Source organism: Hylobates moloch, unplaced genomic scaffold (assembly GCF_009828535.3).
Source record: "Hylobates moloch isolate HMO894 unplaced genomic scaffold, HMol_V3 SCAFFOLD_10, whole genome shotgun sequence".
Taxonomy (NCBI): Eukaryota; Metazoa; Chordata; class Mammalia; order Primates; family Hylobatidae; genus Hylobates; species Hylobates moloch.
The window spans coordinates 39,442,181-39,462,080 of NW_026652285.1; the positions used below are offsets into that span (position 1 = coordinate 39,442,181).

Sequence of the window (19,900 nt, forward strand, 5' to 3'; positions counted from 1 at the left end):
GGTCACGTAGCAGATTGTTCATAAGGTAAGGCTAATTATCTTGATTGGATGTAATGTTGCTGCCTTTCTTGGTTACAAGAAAATGTTAAATCAGAATAGAATCAGTGATAATCTTTTCATGAAGAAAACGTATGTCTTTTCGTTTTGTACCTGTAGCACCAAATCCCATGCCTGGCACAACAGAGGTACTCAAATAAAATTTGTGGAATGAGTAAGAGGGCTAATAAATAAATAAATGAACAAAAGTCAGTGGAAAATCATCACTGGTGAAAAGAAAATACACAAAACTTACCCCTTCTGAGGAGGGATCAATAGCATCATTTCTGTGTAATAAAATAAAGCCATTTTATAAAGCAAGTAGTTATACTGACTTATTTTCACTTTTTTTATAATAAGTGGCAGAACCAAAGTATGAGAAGTGGCACTAAGTCACAGATGGATGCTTCCAAAGCAAGTAGCTTTCAAAAATTTCTCACTTCAAAGCTAGTTTGGAAGCTTAGAAATTATGTTTATAAACTCTTCCCCGTCATCTGGTCCACTAGTATACGGCTTCTTTTAATATCCTTCGTGGCTGCCAAAAGACCAAAAAAGGTTTATCATTCATGAAAACAGGTTTGTTTTATAAAATAAGTGATATGATAATTTCCAGAAGATCTTCAAAGAAGATAGGAAGTAAAAAAAATGTTGGCATGAATAAAAACAGTTTGCATCTAGAAGCTGACTAAGGTTGTAGGTTAATAAGTACCACAACTTGGATCAACAAATACAAAAATTTTAGATGTGTGCATGTTGAGGGGGTGTGGATATTTATGAGTATCTAATAGCATCAACATAATGCTCCTGCTTTGAATTGCAGTATGGTCATTTAGTGTCACATATACACCTCTTTGTTTAAGGAATTATTTTGAAGTGCTGCGTTCTAGTGCAAGGCATGTGTTCAGCTTGAACCCTTTGTCATCTTAGCATTCTGGCTGAAATGGCATAATAGGATGTCCTACTGTTGTGCCTTTTAACAAAGTCTCCACACTGACTTCTGGGAATCCATGAAGCTCTAATCACAGGTGCATGAGGATTTATTATTTTGTTGCTTGTTAAAATCAGTTTTTGCACCTGTGTCCATGAATCTTCAGAACATAGTTATTCACAAGTCCCCCTACAGACTTAGAATAACCTCTAAGCCCTTTCTGTGCACTACTTAGAAAATAATAGTAATAAATTTGCTTCTGTATATGTATTACTAAATATGGTTGTTATAGTTATAAAAAATCTAATAGTTTTTAAGAGCTACCCTGGGAAGACCAGTGAGAAATTCTGTTCATTAGTATCATCCTAATAGTCTATTGAAGTGTTGTTTATGTGTCAGGTAACAGTCCAATAAAGGTTACTGAGTATACATAGGTTTTCTCTGTATGAATGAAAGTCAAACATGCTAATTAAGTTTAAATGCCATATTTATTCATGGACATAAACAACTGAATCATTAAATATGTGGTACATTGCCCCCAAATTAGCTGTCTAATTACTTTCTTGAGTCTGGTCATTCCTTTGGGTACAGACTCTGGCTACGATGCATTTACATTGGTTACTCTCTTACAGTACTGTCTTACTGTCATATAGTCTGTATGTTGATATCAGTAATGGTGGCTGCTGAATTTGCAACACCTTACATATGTCCCTCAAAGTTGCTTCTCACACATTATCCTAAGCGAGGTGGCCCAACATTTATACAAGGAATGTTGACATTGACTGGAGCATCAGAAATCACAAAGGAAATTGTCCTTGATCACAATCTTATGAATTTTGCCCTATTGCATCCCCTTGCCCGGTTACCCTGAGAATATTATGGGTAAAGTAGAAAAATACTCTGAGTACCCCAACTGGTCACCTACCTAAAGAAGAGGTGGTACATACTATATAGCATGTGTGAGTTTTAATATCAATAATGTTCATTAATAACTGATGGCTTGAGTAGATCAATAACAACATGCAGAGGAACATGCACTTGGCAAAAACACCTTTTGTAGCACATAAACTTCAGTCTTACAGTTTTAATGTTTATCAGCATCTTGAGAAGCATTTATAGTCCCTCACACACTCCTTTATGATTCCCTTATTGATTAAGTTGTGATGCCTCCTGGACCTAGGACACGGTTCACTATTCTTCAGTTAAAATGGAGAAATATCTTGTTTGTTGCAGGTTCGTTTCAAGCAGTTGGCTTGTGGGACTCTGAGAGATGCTGCTGCCCATGACATGCAGGAATTATCATGATCAACTACCCAGCTTGGATTTCACTCAGTGGCCAAGGGCTTTGTGTGGGAGACAGCAAGGGTTGGATTTTTCAAAAGAGTAAACCAGGTAAGGTTCGAGGGAGACATCTGATCATTTCTCACTTGCTCTAAGGGCTTTAGTGTGCTGCCAAAATATATGAATAATGTATAGCTTTCCTATTTGTTTTCTAAGTCCACAGAGCAGGTTGTTAAAGAATGAGGCTCCCTTGGATTTAGGAGATTGCATATAGTAATAATTGAGTCCCTTTACTCTCTAGAGGAGAAAGGAGCTATTTTAAAATACACGTAATGCAGGCATATGAATACTGTAGAGGCCAGTACTATAAAGATTTCCTCTTTAAGCTACTATTCTGAACTCTAATGGTATAAACAGTTGTACTTTTGAAGGTGCATTAGAGAAAGTGTTGCCGTTAAGTATTTATATTTTACACAATATAGAAGTGAATATCAGTTCGTGGCATATGATCTTATAAATATGCTTCAAAGTTACTCCAATTCAGAAGATTATACCATTGTTCTGCCTTTTATTTCTTTGGAAGTATTTATCATTCTAAGTCTATTCACCTGTTATTTAAGATGGTGATACAATGACATACTGTATTATTTGGGCTCTGAGGATTTAAAATATTGCACTCTTATTCAAGTACTCTTTTATCTACTTTTTCTATTACATGCTGGAAACTCTTCCCAACTATTAACCATATTTTGGTCAGATCTTCTTATCTCTCTCTTTAACTTGCTTCTTCCCCTACAACATAAATTAAATATGTTATCAATAATTACCTGAAGAAACTACAAGCTATTATTGTCTTCTGACTCTAAGACCATCGAAACTTTAACAGTTTCTTTGAATTTTATGCATTGCAAAGCAAGATTTTCTTTAAGTTCAAGTATAGAAACGGAAAAAAGTATGTAAAATTCCTTTATTTAGAAAGCAATGGATGGAGATTATTCTATGTTACTAATGCTTGAGCACCTTAAGCTTTTTTAAAAAATATAGCTTTCATACTTTCTGAAAATAAAGTAAATGGAACTTAGTCAGTAAATTATAGCCTGACATAATTATTTGGATATAAATAAAGACTTCTGAAGTGTTTGAAAACAATCTTTTCAAGTTTAATAAACATTAATTTTCAATTCCCTTATATGCAAATAAGTCATTATTTGCATATAAGATGATATCATGAGAGTATAAAACCCAAATCGCTACAAATTTAAAAATGTTTTGAAATAGTGTAGATTACCAATCTCATGGCAGAAATGTTTATTTGATGAACTGAGCTGGTGAATAATTTTTTTGTCTCGTTTAGTGGCAAAGGGGATTACTGTCGTTTAAAAGACTTCTGACAGTCTGTAAATGAAAGGGACATCAAAACACAGCATACATTAGTAGAAGAAAGTGCAACCGAATTCTATGCTTCATAGCATTGGCATCTAACACACAACTGTAGTGAAAATACTTTGGGATAGACTTCCATAGTCTTATACCTTTAAGTCTTAGAGTTAATCCTAATTATTTTTATTTCAGTATTTACCACAAAATTGGGTTACATGTCAAAACCTCAGAGTTAGAAGGAAAAACTTAAAAACAAAGTTTTTTTGGAGATGTTAACATTCCTCTCTTAGTACTACAACCAGCAGACAGAAAATCAGCAAGGATTTAGAAGAATTGAACAATACCATCAATCAACTGGATCTAGTTGACATTTATAGAACACTCCACCCAACAACAAAATATACATTCTTTTCAACTGCATAGGAAATATTTACCAAAATAAACTATATCCTGAGTCATTAAACAGACATTTACAATTTAAAAGAATTTGTCTGTTGATTGTGTATATCAAAGGGAATGAAGAAAAATAAGAAAAAATAAAATAAAAGAATTTGTGGCTGGGTACAATGGCTTACACCTGTAATCTTAGTGCTTTGGGAGGTCAAGGTGAGAGGATCACTTGAGACAAGGAGTTTGAGATCAACTTGGACAACAAAGTGAGACCTCATCTCTATGAAATTTTAAAAAATTAGTTGGGGATGGTGGTGTGTGCTTGTAGTTCCAGCTACTTAGGAGGCTGAGGTGGGAGGACTGCTTGAGCCCAGGAGTTTGAGGTTACAGTGAGCTGTGATAGCACCACTGCATTCCAGCCTGGGTGACAGGGTGAGATCCTGTCTATAAAAAAATAAATAAATAAAAATAATTTTAAAAAAATCAGGGCTAGCTGGGTGCGGTGGCTCAAGCCTGTAATCCCAGCACTTTGGGAGGCCAAGGCAGGTGGATCACAAGGTCAGGAGATCGAGACCATCCTGGCTAACATGGTGAAACCCCATCTCTACTAAAAATACAAAAAAAATTATCCAGGCATAGTGGCGGGCACCTGTAGTCCCATCTACTCAGGAGGCTGAGGCAGGAGAATGGCATGAACCCGGGAGGCAGAGCTTGCAGTGAGCCGAGATCGTGCCACTGCACTCCAGCCTGGGCGACAGAGCGAGATTCCATCTCAAAAAGAAAAAAAAAAAAAAAAATCAGGGCTGGGCGTGGTGGCTCATGCCTGTAATCCTAGCATTTTGGGAGGCCTAGGCAGGTGGATCACCTGAGATCAGGGGTTCGAGACAAGCCTGACCAACATGGTGAAACCCCATCTCTACTAAAAAATACAAAAATTAGCTGTGCATGGTAGCAGGCACCTGTAATCCCAGCTATTCAGTAGGCTGAGGCAGGAGAATCACTTGAACCCAGGAGGTGGAGGTTGCAGTGAGCAGAGATCGCGCCATTGCACTCTAGCCTGGGCGACAGAGCAAGACTCCATCTCAAAAATAAAATTAAAAAATAAAGATAAAATAATTGACATTATACAAAATATGTTCTTGGACCATAATGGAATTACACTAGAAATCAATAACAGAAAGATACCGGGAAAATCCTCAGACTGTTGGAAATAAAATAATTCACTTAATCCATAAAATACCCATGTGAGGTGGATCTTATTGTTATCCTCATGTTAGAGATGAGAAAGTGAGGCAGAGAGAAACTGAGAAACTTGCCCAAGTTCACTTGGCTAGTGAGAGCTGGAGTCAGAAATTGGACTCAGGCAGGCTGGCTCCTGATCACACTTTGCTGTCCTTTTGATACATGTTGGAGTCTAACTTACCCAAACAAGTGCTTCCACAGATCAAATGATGCAGATAACTCACTTGGCTTCATTCAGGATAACTCAGGATAATTTCATTAGTTATGAAGTTCTAGGTTGACAGGTCTTTCTTCCTCCTATAAGCACTTTAAAGATGGTTTTCCATTGTCTTCTGCCTTGGTTGTTTCTGATCGTTGTTCTCCTATATGCAATGTGTCTTTCTTCTTTGGCTGCTTTATCTCTGGTTTTTAGCAGTTTGCTGATGACTTGCCTAATGCTAATTTTCTTTAAATTTATCCTGTTTGGAATTTGCCAAGTTTCTTGGGTCTACAAGTTGAATTACTTTTTCTCAAATTTGGAAATTCTGCCATCATTTCCCTCAAGTAAATATTCTGCCACATTCTCTCTCTCTGCTTCTTCTGATATTCTAACTACATGTCAGATATTGTCCCACAATTATTGAGCCTCTGTTCATTAAAAAATATATTTTTACTCTATCTGCTTCAGCTCGAATGATTTCTTTTCATCTGGCTTCAAATTCATTCATCCTTTCTCCTGCAGTTAAGCCTATAAAATTTGTAAAATCATTTCAGATATGTATTATTCCATTCTAGAAGATCCATTTGGTTCTTTTAAAAAAAATCTCTTGGCAGCTATTAGACTATAACTTCCATAAGGGCAGAGCATTTTATCCATTTTGTTCATTGCATTATCCCTGTTCCTTAGAACTGGCATAATATCTGTTCACGGACAAACACGTGACACCATCTCCCTAGCTGTGAGTGATGGGCTAAGGAACACGTGGATGTAGTAATGATTTGGGAACAAATGAGAGCGGCCCAGCTCTTTTTCTGTTCACTTCAATGCCTGATGATCTCAAAGTCCACCAATCCTTCTCTTCCTAAAAATCTGTATTTTGGATGATGCTAATTGCCTTAGTTTGGGTTCCAAAGAAGCAGACCTTGGGAACCCCAACACTAAGATTCAAGTGCAAATAGATTAGATTATTTTGGAAAGGATGCCAGGAAATATCTATAGGTAAGCTGGGAACTGAGACAGGGTAAGAAGGGCAGCTAATAAAGGATGTATTGTCAAAAGTGTCATTAAGTGGACAACTACAGCCTAATCCCAGGGGATAATTCTGAGAGTCAGTGCAGGGTTTTTCCTCACAAGAGGCAAGGGAGCTGCAGCTTATATACACCATTCTCATCAGTCATTGGTTGAGGGCTGCTGGGGTTGGGGTGGGAGAGTTAATTTCTCCCATGCTTTTGAAACTGACCCAGTAGTCCCATGGATAGTTTTTAAGATAAACATAGAAATTGACCCTTCTGATCTTAAAGCTTGAAACTGACATTTGTCTTCTCTGAGTTCCTTCCTCAGGAAATGATGTTCAGGCCTCTGAAAAAAAAAATAGAGTATCAAAGAACTGAAACTCACTAAATACTCACATCCACACAATGAGATGCCAGGCCCTTCACTCCTCATGATTGCTTCCTTGCCCCTCCCCAGTTCCTGTTTTCTCACACATTGTTACATTCCTTCCCTGCTATATAAACCTCTAGTTTTAGTCAATCAGGGAGATGGATTTCAGACTGAGCTCCCATCTCCTCAGCTGTAGCACCCAATTAAAGCCTTCTTTCTTGGCAATATTGTTGTGTCAGTGATTGGCTTTCTGTGCAGCGAGCAGCAGGACCTAGACTGAGTCCCCTGGTGTTTCTGTAACACTTTTAGTCTGCCATATGAGCGTTGCTGGAGACAGCAGGAGCCAGAGAATGACCTCAGGCAGTCCAAAGTCTTGCCGAGTGCACTGCAGTGGTGAGGCGTAAGTTGATATGGGTAGGGCACTTTTGTCAGGTGCTCCACTGATTTGCCCTGAAAACAAGTATCCAGTAAGACCAATGCTTAATTCAGCACTAGGCCCACATAAATATTAGCCTAGAATAGTAGCTAAATCACAGATTTCAGAGTCAACCCAGCCTGGGTTCACTTGTCATATCTTCTATCAATCTGCCTTGTGACCCTAACAAAATTACTTAACTTCTCTGAGCTTTGATTCCCTCACTTAGAAAAAGATGTAATGCAGAAGAATGATGGAGAGTCAATAACAGAGTGCCTGGCACCAGGGCAACACTAGAAAGGAAGACATGTACTTGGCTTCCTGGCATCCCTTCTCTTGGCTGTGAGCTAAAGCAATAAATGATGGAATTTCAGGCATCAGTGAGCCAGGAGGAATTTATATGAAGGACATGAGGAAAGGAGAAGACAATTTTCTGGCATTCCTGAATTACAATGTGGAGGGAATACCTCTTTGCCCTGCTTCCGGGTTTCTAGGCTGAGTGCCCAGGAGAGTGGGTACTATTTCCAGAAAGGGAGAGACTGGAGAGAGAAGATGCTTCAGTGCAAGAGTAGCTAATTAAGCAATTTAAATATTGAGATATTTAGTCCATTAGAGGTCAAAACTCTGAGTATTGCCCTAGATTTTGATAATATATTAGCTCAAATTAAGTATAGAAAGAACAACTTTTTAAAAGGGGGATAGAATGGCAATGCCAAGATGGCTGAATAGGACCAGCTCCGGTCTACAGCTCCCAGCATGAGCGACACAGAAGATGGGTGATTTTTGCATTTCCATCTGAGGTATCGGGTTCATCTCATTAGGGAGTGCCAAACAGTGGGTGCAGGACAGTGGGTGCAGCACACCGTGCATGAGCCAAAGCAGAGCGAGGCATTGCCTCACTCGGGAAGCACAAGGGGTCAGGTAGTTCCCTTTCCTAGTCAAAGAAAGGGGTGACAGACCGCACCTGGAAAATCCAGTCACTCCCACCCTAATACTGCACTTTTCCAACGGGCCTGGAAAATGGCACACCAGGAGATTGTGTCCCGCACCTGGCTCGGAGGGTCCTATGCCCAAGGAGTCTCGCTGATTGCTAGCACAGCAGTCTGAGATCAAACTGCAAGGTGGCAGCGAGGCTGGGGGAGGGGTGCCCGCCATTGCCCAGGCTTGCTTAGGTAAACAAAGCAGCCAGGAAGCTCCAACTGGGTGGAGCCTACCACAGCTCAAGGAGGCCTGCCTGCCTCTGTAGGCTCCACCTCTGGGGGCAGGGCACAGACAAACAAAAAGTCAGCGGTAACCTCTGCAGACTTAAATATCTCTGACAGCTTTGAAGAGAGTAGTGGTTCTCCCAGCACGCAGCTGGAGATCTGAGAATGGGCAGACTGCCTCCTCAAATGGGTCCCTGACCCCTGAGCAGCCTAACTGGGAGGCACCCCCCAGTAGGGGCAGACTGACACCTCACTTGGCCAGGTACTCCTCTGAGACAAAACTTTCAGAGGAACGATCAGACAGCTGAACTTGCAGTTCACAAAAATCTGCTGTTCTGCAGCCACCGCTGCTGACACCCAGCTAAACAGGGTCTGGAGTGGACCTCTACCAAACTCCAACAGACCTACAGCTGAGGGTCCTGTCTGTTAGAAGGAAAACTAACAAAGAGAAAGGACACCCACACCAAAAACCCATCTGTACATCACCATCATCAAAGACCAAAAGTAGATAAAACTACAAAGATGGGGAGAAAACAGAGCAGAAAAATTGGAAACTCTAAAAAGCAGAGCACCTCTCCTCCTCCAAAGGAATGCAGTTCCCAAACAGCAATGGAACAACGCTGGACGGAGAATAACTTTGACGAGTTGAGAGAAGAAGGCTTCAGACGATCAGACTACTCTGAGCTACAAGAGGAAATTCAAACCAATGGCAAAGAAGTTAAAAACTTTGAAAAAAAATTAGACGAATGTTTAACTAAAATAACCAAGGCAGAGAAGTGTTTAAAGGAGCTTATGGAGCTGAAAGCCAAGTTTCAAGAACTACATGAAGAATACAGAGCCTCAGTAGCCGATGCGATCAACTGGAAGAAAGGGTATCAGTGATGGAAGATGAAATGAATGAAATGAAGCGAGAAGGGAAGTTTAGAGAAAAAAGAATAAAAAGAAACGAACATATCCTCCAAGAAATATGGGACTATGTGAAAAGATGAAACCTACATCTGATTGGTGTACCTGAAAGTGACAGGGAGAATGGAACCAAGTTGGAAAACACTCTGCAAGATATTATCCAGGAGAACTTCCCCAATCTAGCAAGGCAGGCCAACATTCAAATTCAGGAAATACAGAGAAGGCCACAAAGATACTCCTGGAGAAGAGCAACTCCAAGACACATAATTGTCTGATTCACAAAAGTTGAAAGGAAGAAAAAAATGTTAAGGGTGGCCAGAGAGAAAGGTTGGGTTACCCACAAAGGGAAGCCCATCAGACTAACAGCGGATCTCTGGGCAGAAACTCTACAAGCCAGAAGAGAGTGGGGGCCAATATTCAACATTTTAAAGAAAGGAATTTTCAACCCAGAATTTCATATCCAGCCAAACTAAGCTTCATAAGTGAAGGAGAAATTAAATACTATACAGACAAGCAAATGCTGAGTGATTTTGTCACCACCAGGCCTGCCCTAAAAGAGCTCCTGAAGGAAGCACTAAACATGGAAAGGAACAACTGGTACCAGCCACTGCAAAAAACATGCCAAATTGTAAAGACCATCGAGGCTAGGAAGAAACTGCATCAACTAACGAGCATAATAAGTAGCTAACATCATAATGACAGGATCAAATTCACACATAACAATATTAACTTTAAATGTAAATGGGCTAAATGCTCCAATTAAAAGACACAGACTGGAAAATTGGATAAGGAGTCAAGACCCATCAGTGTGCTGTATTCAGGAAACCCATCTCACGAGACACACATAGACTCAAAATAAAGGGATGGAGGAAGATCTACCAAGCAAATGGAAAACAAAAAAAGGCAGGGGTTGCAATCCTAGTCTCTGACAAAATAGACTTTAAACCAACAAAGATCAAAAGAGACAAAGAAGGCCATTACATAATGGTAAAGGGATCAATTCAACAAGAAGAGCTAACTATCCTAAATATATATATATATGCACCCAATACAGGAGAACCCAGATTCATAAAGCAAGTCCTGAGTGACCTACAAAGAGACTTAGACTCCCACACAATAATAATGGGAGATTACTACTGTCAACATTAGACAGATCAACGAGACAGAAAGTTAACAAGGATACCCAGGAACTGAACTCAGCTCTGCACCAAGCGGACCTAATAGACATCTACAGAACTCTCCACCCCAACTCAACAGAATATACATATTTTTCAGCACCACACCACACCTATTCCAAAATTGACCACATAGTTGGAAGTAAAGCTCTCCTCAGCAAATGTAAAAGAACAGAAATTATAACAAACTGTCTCTCAGACCACAGTGCAATCAAACTAGAACTCAGGATTAAGAAACTCACTCAAAATTGCTCAACTACATGGAAACTGAACAACCTGCTCCTGAGTGACTACAGGGTTCATAACGAAAAGAAGGCGAAATAACGATGTTCTTTGAAACCAACGAGAACAACGACACAACATACCAGAATCTCTGGAACACATTCACAGCAGTGTGTAGAGGGAAATTTATAGCACTAAATGCCCACAAAAGAAAGCAAGAAAGATCCAAAATTGACACCCTAACATCACAATTAAAAGAACTAGAAAAGCAAGAGCAAACACATTCAAAAGCTAGCAGAAGGCAAGAAATAACTAAAATCAGAGCAGAACTGAAGGAAATGGAGACACAAAAAACCCTTCAAAAAATTAATGAATCCAGGAGCTGGTTTTTTGAAACGATCAACAAAATTCATAGACCACTAGCAAGACTAATAAAGAAGAAAAGAGGGAAGAATCAAATAGACGCAATAAAAAATGATAAAGGGGATATCACCACCAATCCCACAGAAATACAATCTACCAGCAGAGAATACTATAAACACCTCTACGCAAATAAACTAGAAAATCTAGAAGAAATGGATAAATTCCTTGACAAATACACCCTCCCAAGACTAAACCAGGAAGAAGTTGAATCTCTGAATAGACCAATAACAGGCTCTGAAATTGTGGCAATAATCAATAGCTTACCAACAAAAAAGAGTCCAGGACCTGATGGATTCACAGCTGAATTGTACCAGAGGTACAAGGAGGAGCTGGTACCATTCCTTCTGAAACTATTCCAATCAATAGAAAAAGAGGGAATCCTCCCTAGCACATTTTATGAGGCCAGCATGATCCTGATACCAAAGCCTGGCAGAGACACAACCAAAAAAGAGAATTTCAGACCAATATCCTTGATGAACATTGATGCAAAAATCCTCAATAAAATACTGGCAAACCAAATCCAGCAGCACATCAAAAACCTTATCCACCATGATCAAGTGGGCTTCATCCCTGGGATGCAAGGCTGGTTCAACATATGCAAATCAAAAAATGTAATCCAGCATATAAACAGAACCAAAGAGAAAAACCACATGATTATCTCCATAGATGCAGAAAAGGCCTTTGACAAAATTCAACAACCCTCATGCTAAAAACTCTCAATAAATTAGGTATTGATGGGACGTATCTCAAAATAATAAGAGCTATCTATGACAAACCCACTGCCAATATCATACTGAATGGGCAAAAACTGGAAGCATTCCCTTTGAAAACTGGCACAAGACAGGGATGCCCTCTCTCACCACTCCTATTCAACATAGTATTGGAAGTTCTGGCCAGGGCAATCAGGCAGGAGAAGGAAATAAAGGGTATTAAATTAGAAAAAGAGGAAGTCAAACTGTCCCTGTTTGCAGATGACATGATTGTATATCTAGAAAACCCCATTGTATCAGCCCAAAATCTCCTCAAGCTGATAAGCAACTAAGCAACTTCAGCAAAGTCTCAGGATACAAAATCAATGTACAAAAATCACAAGCATTCTTGTACACCAATAACAGACAAACAAAGAGCCAAATCATGAGTGAACTCCCATTCACAATTGTTTCAAAGAGAATAAAATACCTAGGAATCCAACTTACAAGGGACATGAAGGACCTCTTCAAGGAGAACTACAAACCACTGCTCAATGAAATAAAAGAGGATACAAACAAATGGAAGAACATTCCATGCTCATGGGTAGGAAGAATCAATATCATGAAAATGGCCATACTGTCCAAGGTAATTTATAGATTCAATGCCATCCCCATCAAGCTACCAATGCCTTTCTTCACAGAATTGGAAAAAACTACTTTAAAGTTCATGTGGAACCAAAAAAGAGCCTGCATCGCCAAGTCAATCCTAAGCCAAAAGAACAAAGCTGGAGGCATCATGCTACCTGACTTCAAACTATACTACAAGGCTACAGTAACCAAAACAGCATGGTACTGGTACCAAAACAGAGATGTAGGTCAATGGAACAGAACAGAGCCCTCAGAAATAATGCCGCCTATCTACAACTATCTGATCTTTGACAAACCTGACAAAAACAAGCAATGGGGAAAGGATTCCCGGGCGCGGTGGCTCACGCTTGTAATCCCAGCACTTTGGGAGGCCGAGGCGGGTGGATCACGAGGTCAGGAGATCGAGACCATGGTGAAACCCCATCTCTACTAAAAATACAAAAAAAATTAGCTGGACATGGTGGCGGGCGCCTGTAGTCCCAGCTACTTGGAGAGGCTGAGGCAGGAGAATGGTGTGAACCCGGGAGGTGGAGCTTGCAGTGAACCAAGATTGCGCCACTGCACTCCAGCCTGGGCGACAGAGCGAGACTCCGTCTCAAAAAAAAAAAAAAAAAGGATTCCCTATTTAATAAATGGCACTGGGAAAACTGGCTATCCATATGTAGAAAGCTGAAACTGGATCCCTTCCTTACACCTTATACAAAAATTAATTCGAGATAGATTAAAGACTTACATGTTAGACCTAAAACCATAAAAACCCTAGAAGAAAACCTAGGCAATACCATTCAGGACATAGGCATGGCCAAGTACTTCATGTCTAAAACATCAAAAGCAATGGCAACAAAAGCCAAAATTGACAAATGGGATCTCATTAAACTAAAGAGCTTCTGCACAGCAAAAGAAACTACCATCAGAGTGAACAGGCAACCTACAGAATGGGAGAAAATTTTCACAACCTACTCATCTGACAAAGGGCTAATATCCAGAATCTACAATGAACTCAAACAAATTTACAAGAAAAAAACAAACGAGTCCATCAAAAAGTGGGCAAAGGTCATGAACGGACACTTCTCAAAAGAAGACATTTACGCAGCCAAAAAACACATGAAAAAGTGCTCATCATCACTGGCCATCAGAGAAATGCAAATCAAAACCACAATGAGATACCATCTCACACCAGTTAGAATGGCCATCATTAAAAAGTCAGGAAACAACAGGTGCTGGAGAGGATGTGGAGATATAGGAACACTTTTACACTGTTGGTGGGACTGTAAAGTAGTTCAACCATTGTGGAAGTCAGTGTGGCGATTCCTCAGGTATCTAGAACTAGAAATACCATTTGACCCAGCCATCCCATTACTGGGTATATACCCAAAGAACTATAAATCATGCTGCTATAAAGACACATGCACATGTATGTTTATTGGGGCACTATTCACAATAGCAAAGACTTGGAACCAACCCAAATGTCCAACAACGATAGACGATTAAGAAAATGTGGCACATATACACCATGGAATACTATGCAGCCATAAAAAGTGATGAGTTCATGTCCTTTGTAGGGACATGGATGAAACTGGAAACCATCATTCTCAGTAAACTATTGCAAGGACAAAAAACCAAACACCGCATGTTCTCACTCATAAGTGGGAATTGAACAATGAGAACACATGGACACAGGAAGGGGAACATCACACACTGGGGACTGTTGTGGGGTGGCGGGAGGGGGGAGGGACAGCATTAGGAGATATACCTAATGCTAAATGACGAGTTAATGGGTGCAGCACACCAACATGGCACATGGATACATATGTAACAAACCTGCGCATTGTGCATATGTACCCTAAAACTTAAAGTATAATAATAATAAAAAATGGGAGATAAAATTAAGTCTGTTTTGAAGGTAAATAATCATAAGATAATGCAATTAATAATTATCTTGTCACAAAGGAAGAGCTCCCCTGTTTGTGAGATATGCACTTTCTTTCTTTGGAATACTTTATCTTTATGAACTGTATGAGTCATAAGTATGGGGAAAATGGACAAATAATTTTGATCCAAGTATTATAACGCAAAATTTCTCCTCACATAGCCCTTCAAAGTGAATCCTGCTAATCAGGATGTACAGAGATAGTCCATTCCACTTTTCTGTATACAAATATATGATTTAGAACTGTCCTCTGGAATATAAAAGATTTGACAGTGAATTAATATGTTTTCACAGTTAAAGGTTAAGTGTTTTAAAATGAACCGAAAATTTATATATTATAGTTTTCATTAGTTTTAAATTTATTTTTGTTCTCTGTTGTATGAATGGCAGTCACATTATTTTATGGTGATGTATATTAGCTTCTCCGTAAGGTAGAATGAGTGTCAAGATGTCCTAATTCTGTTTCTTAGAAGTTTATAACAAAGCTATACAAATTTGTACTGTTCCTAAGCTTAGAAGCAATTTTTCTCTCTTAAAGCATTTTTTAAAGTAAAGACCGTTTGCCAAGCTTAGGATTACATTACTATAGGCTCATACATAGAAGCAACATTAAGCTATAAAGACAGGATATAAAAGATGAGATCTGTGAAAACATTCCTGAAAATAGTATGCCCCATTAATGGGCTATGCCTTCCCCAAGGTGATTCATGAAAAATACTTAATAGCACCTGTGTATGCAATACATCCCTTGCTCTCTGCAGAGAGCAATGGGCATTCTCACCTGTGTAACTCTTCACATTCTTAGATCTTCTGAAATAAAATCTTGAGAGTTTAGTAAGGCAGCTGATTCCCTCATTAAAAATCTCATGTGACTCTTAAATACTTTCTGGCTGCATATTTGTTTGCCCTCTAAACACTTTTTAAAAAGCCTAACACATGTAAAACAGCATGTGGCCAGAAACAAATTAGTAGCCTCCCTGCCCTGTCCTCAAGTAGTTCACACCTACCAAAGAAAAAACAACAACAACAAAATAACAAGCCATATAAACAGACATATGAACAGCTCGTTTCAGGACAAACGAACTGAGAGCTTTAATGACATATTCCAAGCAAAATTACCCAGAAATTAAGATGAAGGACTGTTAAAACTGTTAGAAATATTAAAAAGCACGAAGCTTAAGAGGCATTTCAGCTGCACTGCAATCAAATGGAGGGAGTTTTAATTGACGGGAAACTGGTATGAAGGTATTTGAGGCTCAGAGTACAGTCTGACAAAGTCGCCATTTTGTAAAAATAAACGTTATGTTTGAGGAATGGAAAACTTGAAATTGTGATATCGGGAGAGATGCAAGAAGTGGCTGGATGTAAAAGTAGTGGCTAGACTGTAGTGTTTTTGCATGCATGCACAGCTATGGTGGTGTTAAAAGTGAAAATGAAGCCATTTATATATATATTTTTAAAAAGATTATGGCAGAGGGTCGGGCGGAAGTAGGGAAGATATGTACAGAAAGAAATGATAAACTAAGAGCGTTCAGGTCCATGAGGGCAGAAATGTGTGGTTTCTAGCCTATTGTATCTCTAGTGCCTGGAACACTTGTCCTTCATGGATTCTGTTATTCTCTGTTAAATGCTGACTAAATAAACGTCTTCCAATGAAAATCAATACATTTCTACATTTGCAACTTTTTCCTTTATAAAACTGACTTTAAAACCCTTCATACAAAGGATGAAAAGAGCTTGTGTGTTTTTTATCACAGCAGTGCACATATGCACACAAGTGCGCACACACACGCACACACAAACTCTCTCTCAGTGTATGCTTGAAATTAAACCTCAGATCCTGCTTCTGAAATTTATGCTTCAATTAACATGGGGGCAGCTGCTACCCTACTTTATTTCCCTTTTGAGACATTTTTCTTTCTGGCTTTATCCTTCCCTTCATCGTTTTATCATCACATCAATCACTGTGTTTCCTCCTTGAGAACACGGCATGCATCGCAGGCACATTTTTATGGCTAGAAAGCAAACCTAGCCTACTTGGCACATACTGCTCACAAAAACCTAATTAAGTAATTCTGCTGAATGTATCATGTCCTTTCCATTACACTGCATTTGTGGTCAAAGTAATAGGGGACACTTTAAGGATATAGAAAATAACTGGGGGAAGGAGCCTAAAGAAGACACAAAACGCACAAAAAAGTGAACGTCAGTTCAGCTCTGTTTGATATAATCCTCTAATGAGCTGCAGCACATTAACACCTCTGGTAGAAGAGTCTCCTAACTCAGAGCATCATTTTCACTTCAGTTATTTTATTGAAAATTACCATTGTTGTATGGCTCCTTAGTAGTACATCAGAGTCAGTATTTTTTGTATGATTGAGTCATCTATTTTCAGAGAAGTTCTATTATGGTCTGAAAATAATCTAAGAACTTGTTTCTAAATGTGCAGACTTGGGGAAATGTGATATTTTTCACTAAACTGTAATATGCTTGAGGTCAGGGCCTTTGTCTTTCTTCCTTAAGACTTAACCCCAGAGTCCCATACATACTCGTGTCTGGTAACTGACTGACTGAATGAATATCAAAACCTGTGCTAACATCACACTTCTATATGTTTTTTTAACTTGTAAGTTCAGGGGTACAAGTGCAGGTTTTTACATAGGTAAACTTGTGTCATGGGGGCTGTTGTACAGATTATTTCATCACCCAGGTGTTAAGCCTAGTACCAATTAGTTGTTTTTCCTGATCCTCTCCCTCCTCCCACCCTCCACCTTCTGAAAGGCCCCATCATCTGTTGTTCTCCTCTATGTGACCATTTGTTCTTATTATTTAGCTCCCACTTATAAGTGAGAACATGAGGTGTTTGGTTTTCTATTCCTGTGTTAGTTTGCTAAGGATAATGGACTCCAGCTTCATCCATGTCCCTGCAAAGAACATGATCTCATCCTTTTTTATGGCTCCATAGTATTCTATGGTATATATGTACTACATTTTCTTTACTCAGTCTATCATCAATGGACATTTAGGTTGATTCCATGTCTTTGCTATTGGGAATAGTGCTGAAAGGAACGTATGAGTGCATGTGTCTTTGTAATAGAATGATTTATATTCCTTTGGGTATATACCCCATAATGGGATTGCTGGGTTGAATGGTACTTCTGTCTTTAAGTCTTTGAGGAATTGCCATACTGTCTTCCACAATGGCTGAACGAATTTAAACTTCCTCCAATAGTGTATAAGCATTCCTTTTTCTCCACAACCTTGCCAGCATCTGTTACATTTTGACTTTTTAATAGTAGCCATTTTGACTGGTCACACTTCTATATTTTTAACAGTAGGAAGAATATCTCTCTCGTTGGTGGTACCAGCTGGTAATTGGTTCATTCTGTCCATTGTCAGATAATGCTACGTTATCTTCTCATGGTTAACTAAAGTGCCATTATTTAGTAATAGATATTTTAAAATCACAAAGTGATGTATAATCGTACCCTTGTAGTACATAATAGTATAGAGGATTTAATCTCAAATAAAGGGACAAGAAAAAGCATTTATTAGGTATCGTGCTGCCTTTATGGATAAAGTATGGTTTCTTCCACAAGCTTTCACAAACTTTGAATTTTTACTTAATAAGGTCTACATGTTGTGAAGGTCTCATATACTTGGGAGAAAGAAGTAGGGTTTGCCATTTTCAGGCTGTTGGGTATGTACTACTGGGTAGAATTTATTAGAATGCTGCCATCCCAGCAAGCTACCCTTTTCTTCTTTGAGGAGGCAATCTATAATAAGTTGTGATTGACCTATAAACTTTCAAGTTTATCTGACTTTAAGTAAGGCCTAGGTTTGAATCATAGCTTTGACACTAATTAATGATCTTGGGCGGCAGGGCACGGTGGCTCACGCCTGTAATCCCAGCACTTTGGGAGGCTAAGGTGGGTGGATCACAAGGTCGGGAGATCGAGACCATCCTGGCTAACACGGTGAAACCCTGTCTCTACTAAAAATACAAAAAATTAGCCGGGCATGGTGGTGGGCACCTGTAGTCCCAGCTACTAGGGAGGCTGTGGCAGGAGAATGACGTGAACCCGGGAGGTGGAGCTTGCAGTGAGCTGCGATCGTGCCCACTGCACTCCAGCCTGGGCAATAGAGTGAGACTCAGTCTCAAAAACAACAACAACAACAACAACAACAACAACAAATGATCTTGGGCAATGTATCCTCTCAGAGTTTTGATTTCCAATCAGTAATATGGAGATATTAGTAGTGACCCAATGGGACAATTGTAAGGATTAAATAAGATCACTGATATAAAATACTCAGCCAAGTATCTGATACTGTTACTGTGATGATGATGATGATGACAACGATGATAATAATGTGAAGTCTATATATATAGCATGTCTACCTAGAAGTTCATTTGTTTAAAGCCAAATGTCACAATATTTTGACCTTGGTCTCCAAAAGTAAGTGAGATAATCCAAGGCCAGTGCTGAGCACAATGCCTGACACCTCATAAACACTCAATAAGTGTTTTGTTGTGGTAGCAGTTACTATTATTTGCTTTTATAAAACATTTTTCTTCTTCAGGCTCTTTGAAGATATCTTGGTCTAGTGCATTTCTATCAACAATTTCCATCTTATGGTAGTGGCAGTTCTACGAGTTATGGTCAGGGTTTTGACTTTGAGGTAATGCTCTCCTTAATAGTCTAATATAGTTCGTATCATATTGGTGCCTTGAGGTAAATAGCATTTTCTTTACAGCCATAGATTACCAGAATGGTTTTTCCATCAAATTGTAGTCTTTCGGATCATAAAATGCATTAAAAGCAACGAAATGAAATGTTAACATATATCTTTACAGTAGCAAACAAATCATCCTTCTTTTTTGACATAATTCTCTAATTTGGAAATATAACCTTGAAGTACACGCATAGAAACGGTCTTTGGGAATCCCTGACATTAATCTAGCAGTATCTATAATTATGCCTTTAACCTTTTTTTATTACATGTATTTTATTAAAAAGACTGTCATTAATTTTGAAAGAAAAGTTAGAATTAAAACTGTATTTAACATGATAAAATAATATGAAATAACTGACAGCATTCATCTACAACATGCCACCTAAAACCATATTAGGAGAAGAAATGGGATAAATACAGACAATCCCAAGAGTTTCTGGCTGATGCTTTGTAAATTATTGGTTTTGGGTTGGTCCAGTCTTCTCAGTGAGTGCAGAATCTACATCACAAGATCAATCTAATCTGAGGTGTAAAGAAAGAGAGTGTAAATGGGAAAACTACAGTGGGAAGAAGTGAATTCACCCAACATCAGCAAAGTGGGCATCGGAAACAAAGGAGGACTGGAAAACTGCTCATCTTCTCTCAGCAGCTCACTTTTCCCCTCAGTGAGGTGCAGAGGAAACAGACATTGGAAGGGAAAGAGATTCAGGG

The 19,900-nt window shown here is 39.0% G+C and overlaps 1 protein-coding gene across 2 annotated transcripts in view; it reads left to right on the top strand.

Annotated features, from left to right (window-relative positions):
• Positions 1-19,900, top strand: part of LINGO2 (leucine rich repeat and Ig domain containing 2) — a 1,340,276-nt gene that overhangs the window by 958,398 nt on the left and 361,978 nt on the right. For both annotated transcript variants that reach the window (XM_058445803.1, XM_032164210.2), the window contains one exon: positions 2,198-2,356. The gene's annotated coding sequence lies outside the window, so the exon portion shown is untranslated. The remainder of the gene's footprint in view (positions 1-2,197; positions 2,357-19,900) is intronic.